The sequence below is a fragment of the Serinus canaria genome, chromosome 3, assembly GCF_022539315.1.
Source record: "Serinus canaria isolate serCan28SL12 chromosome 3, serCan2020, whole genome shotgun sequence".
Taxonomy (NCBI): domain Eukaryota; kingdom Metazoa; phylum Chordata; class Aves; order Passeriformes; family Fringillidae; genus Serinus; species Serinus canaria.
Genome location: NC_066316.1, coordinates 15504666 through 15509993, shown reverse-complemented (window position 1 = coordinate 15509993; position 5328 = coordinate 15504666).

Sequence of the window (5328 nt, the reverse complement as noted above, 5' to 3'; positions counted from 1 at the left end):
AGCGCGCGCCACCGCCCCGCCCGCCGCCGGCTCCGCCCCCGTTGCCATGGCGGCGGTGGCGGCAGCGGAGGGACAGGGGCGGCAAAGAGGCCCCGAAACCGAGCCCTCGAGATGCCTCAAGCTCCCCGAGTCACCCCAGCTTGCCAGGTCGTCTTTTTGTGTTCGTCTCCTACCGATGTCGAGGCAGGGAAGGGTCATCTGAGGAGCCGCTCGCCTTCCCCCCTCTCGCCTTCCGCTCCCCGAGGGGGTCTCTCCTTTCTCTCCTCGCACTGGCGAAATCAGGCAGCTCTTAAGCGCTTCTGTTTGCCATGCATGTTGTGTTTTTCCATAACTCGACATCCCGGAGGAACTTCTACTCCTCCCAGGAGGCCTTGCCCAGGTCTGCCTAGAGAACAGTGTGCATTTGTGTGATGGGTTCTGAATAAAGGAAAAGATAAGTGTGATCTCCTGGCTCCTCTCTAGCAGCCCAGTATTTGTAAAGGATAAGTATGACCTCCTGCATTGTCTCTGGCAGCCCAATATCTGTTTATTGTGTTGCCCCAAATTCCACTGACTTCCACGAGAAGTCAGGAACAAACTCCGGGTTTTTCCCTCCATGCCATGAGCTGTGTCGGTCCACTATGAGCAGCAGCCTGTCACAATTGGGTATCACACAATGTAAACACGAGGGGGGTTGTGGAGTTAAGGGACTTATATATTGTGTGGAAAAGCACGCTGTGAAAGGCCAGTGTCTGCAAAGGAGACAGAGGAATCCTGCAAAAATCAACTTTATTCGAATAAAGGGAGACAGCCCAGTGGGCCATACCCCTGTGGGGTTTCTCTCGACTTTTTGGACTATGCACGTTGCCCTCCTCCTTTCCTCAGATACAGCCTTCCCAAACAATCTCCTACATATTCCCCCTTGGCCATTAAAATTAACCATTACCCCCCCCGGGTTGAGAAGTTAATACTCATAAGGTCTGTGCATTTTTTCCCGAAGTTCAGAAGTTCAGGCTGTGCTTCCCTCTGCAACAAATTCGCACAGCTTGATGTTGGTAAGGACCCCCACACCCATTCTTCCAGAACCTGGCAGGTCCTTTCACATCAAGTCTTTTGTAAACACTTTAAACCCATTTCTCCTGTCACATATGGATATATGTATATATTTATGGTTATAATTTTTTTCTACCTTTAATTTTACAGAATAGTGAGAACAATAAGAAATTTTATAAATACCAGAATATAGGCCATAATATTTGACTTTTTAAAACTTTAATCACATCCAGATGTTGAGAATGAGGAAACAACAGGGTTATCATACCTAGTAGGATGAAGAGGCTATGGAAACAAACATGGACTGATCCAGTGGCATGCAGCTGTGATGGAAGGACATCCTGGTCGCTCTGCACAGCTTTACCTGGGTACAGATTGCTTTCTAATATACATATTATGTATATTAGAATTATCTTCTTATAATCTGCTTTTCAGAGCATAGCACGATTTACACTGCTGGTTGAAGCCAGATGCATAAAGCAGTTCCTTAAAAGCCTGCTCTTTGTCCAGAAAAATGAATTAATCTGTATGTTTTAAATCCATCAGCTTCTTGAACCCGCCATAGAGGGCTCACTAGGGGAACTACACCCTTTTTCCTACTCTGCTGTTGGACTTGCTTGGTAATTCTGGACACAGCACTTAACCACCTGTGCCTCATCCCACAAAGCTGGATGTGGTACCATGGCACCTCATACTAATGCTCATGTAGAATGCAACAATCTCTGAGTGAGAAATGTTTCATTTTGGGTTCAAGTTATTTGTCAGACAGAATGCTTCAGCTGTGCCTCCTCACGCACAGTGGTGGCAACATTTACTCTGCCCCAAGGCAAACTATGTTTTAATATGGCAGCAATGAAGTAAAAAAGAAGGGAACTTTCTTCACTAACTTTTCTGAGGTTAGATACTCAGTAGATCCTTAAATAGGTTATATATAACACGCAACTCCTTCTTAATAATGCTTAGTAGCTTTTATCAGATGAGCTTTTTCCTGCCAGGAATTTAGGCTATCAGTTAAAGAAAACACAGAATGACAAAGGGTTAGTTTGATAATTGCCATCAGAATTTATGGTGTAATCAAAGTCTCTCAGGAAATAGTGATACTGAAGTCTGGCAAATATGAATAGTTGATTTGCTGTTTGTAGCCCAGCATAAAGATTTAACATCAGAGGGATATAGGTTCTGTACCAGAAGTACCTGAACTTGCATCCTGCATGGTATAGTCAATAAATTCACCATTGTTCTTACTACCAACTGTTGTTGATGTTAGCTGCTGGATAGCCGTGAAATACTTTTGTATTTTATTAAATGTCTTGTACAGTGCAAGGAGAGGAAATTAAGTGCGGTTTGAACAGACATCTCTTTTAAAACTTGTTTTACTGATTTAGCTGAGCTGAGATATTACTTCTTGTTTTAAAGATTTTTTTAAAAGCAGTGTCTGTAAGAAGAAAAGCCATGGAGAGAACTATCCACAGTTTCCTAAGAGTCCTAAGCTGTGACTTCTGTGAGTGAGCAAGATGTCGTGATAGAAGATAATAAAAGTATGATGACTAAGCAGAGTGCTGAAGCTTATCAGAGAAAGTACCACCTCTCTCTTATAATGAGTTTGGTAGACCTTTATGAACTTGCCAGTTAAGTGCTATGTGCTTAATCTAAGAGTGCATACAAAGAGAGGCAGGAAATACTCAGAATTAAAAGGGAAAATGAGTTATTGCAACAGCTGTCCTGTAGCTCTGCTCAGTATAGAGGAGAAGGGAGGGTCTAGTGATATCTTGCTTGCAGCAAAGCAAACAGTATGTTCCTTAGTCCCACCTCCACTCCCCACAGAGCCCTCTCTCTCACTGTAGGTGTATGGAATTTGGACCTGCAAACTCTGGCTGGCTGGAGAAACTGAGGCCAGTTCATTCCTATGCTGATGAGGCTGGTTTCAGTGTTGTATTGGCAGGACAGGAGAAAGACATTTTACCTGAAAAGTAGCATTAATATTTTCTCTTCAATAATCTGTTTGGCTTCTTATTGAGACATTTTACCTTTGTCTTGGATTTATTTCATTACTTTACCAAAAGTAGAAGACTAGAAATATTCACAGAAAATATCCCCTGACTAAACACTAAACACTGATACTTTTCTGGATTTATCAAACTGTGGATGTAATAAGTTAAAAACAGTCTGGATACTTCTAAATAGATCATGGTTTAAAGGACAGATAAGCCTGCAGCAGACACACCTTCAGCATTGTGTGACTGCCTCATTAGCATTAAGGGACTCTGACCTTCCCCAGATCCTGAATATCTCACTTTCCTGGTTATCAAAGACAACCACACTCAGGTGCCAGAGGCAGTGTGGCCATGGGGGACACAACAGGATAATTTTCCTGCTGAGGAAAGACAACTTGGTTGTTAAACCGCACTAGCCCAGGAATGCTGAGCAGGCCTGGATTTCTGTGAAGGACAAAAGGGTCTGGATTCTCCTCCCTGTAAGCACCACCCATTCTGAGTCATCTGAGCTGGAAGTACTGGCATAATTGCAAAACATCTTCACACAGATGGCATGATCCGGTGTAGGTTATGTAAGGATTCTTGAGTGAGTTATTTGGCTGTAATTAAAGTACTATGAGAGGTTTTTATTGTTGGGTATTTTTCACAAACATTTCTTTACAGGGCAGAGAAAATGTTTTTCTTTTTTAGCATCACAGGGGTACAGAAAATGAATTTTTATTGTTGTTGGCTCATTTCCAGATAAACATAAGAACACATTGTAAAGGTCACTTTGTGTTTTAAATTCAACAAAAATTCCATTTTAAATTCAACAAAAATTCCATTTTTGTAGTACCTGAAGCATATATCTGCCATTCAAAACTTTTAAAACTCAACTTCAAACAAAGTTATCTAATACACTTCAGGCACTATAAATCATCATGAATTTTGGCCACTGTAGATGGGAAGATGCTTTGTCACAAAAGCCCAGATCTGTGCAGGGCACATACTTGTGCTGATTTCACTAAAATTTAGGGGCCACAAATAGTTTTATGGTAAAGAAAATCTGCCTTTATGGCTTTACTTCTTATTTGAAACAGTTCAATTTCTGATGCCTTAAGATGAAGCAGTAAAATGTGCAGATGAGATGTGTTGGACACTGGACTCATGGGAAACCCCTGGATGCTGCCTCTCCCTGTTCTCCATTGCCCTAAATATTTTGTAGTTGTTTACATGTGCAGCAGATGCAAGGTATTAATAAGTCTGAAATCTTCACTTACATCACTGGTAACATTTTGAGGCCACTTTGCAGAGATATAAATGGCACCCAATGGAATTTCAGAGTTTCAGAAACCTGATTTCCAGAGATTTCAAGTTCTTTTTATACCAGCTGAAGCGAATGAAACCATTTTCTGAAAACTGGGTTCCAGATATTAAAGTCTGGCAGGCAAAGCTGGGTTATCCAAAATTAGATGCCAATTCTGAAAAGATAATTGTAAGTGATGATCTCACAGGGGAAGTCTGAGACAAAGTTAAGACTAGAATCTAAATCATCAGACACCAATCCTGTGCATTAACCCCAACACTGATTTTTAATACTGTGAGCTCAAATACTGACTTGTTAAAAGAATAAATGCAGTTTTCAAAACTCATTCACAGCACATACAAAATAGTGCTTTGATGTAATTTGCTGAATTCTGGCAGCTGAAGTCAATTTGCATCTCAAATTTTCAAAGAAAGTGGTTTCAAATAAATTTGTTCTTTAGTGTGGTGAAGTTAAGCCCCATGCAGGTAAATATTGCTTTTAATTAATTGAGTAATGGATTTTTTTTTACCATTCTTAATCTGTTTTCTGCACTTCTAAAGTCAGTTCTTATCAAATACTTCTACATGAGAGTATCTGTAGTTGCTGTAAAATGCTGTATGTATTAGATGACAGAAAGCAGTGAGGTTTTCCATTTTTCCTGTGAAGGCAGGCTGAGTGAGCTGGGGTTCTTCAGCCTGGAGAAGAGAAGGTTCTGGGGAGACTTTATTTTGGCTTTTCAGTACTAGAAGGGGGCTTTATAAGAAAAGTGGCAGAAGGCTTTTTACCAAGGGCTGCAGTGACACGACAAGGGTAAATGGTTTTAAATGGAGAGAGCAGGTTTAGATTGGCCTTAAGAAAGACATTTGTTATGACAGAGGTAATGAGACACTGGCACAGGCTGCCCAGAGAAGCTGTGGATGCCCCAACCCTGTAAGTGTTAAGGGTTTGACTAAATGAGAGACATTTCGGAACGAACTACACTGTCTTTCATTAAGTAGCTTTTCCAGAATGCATACA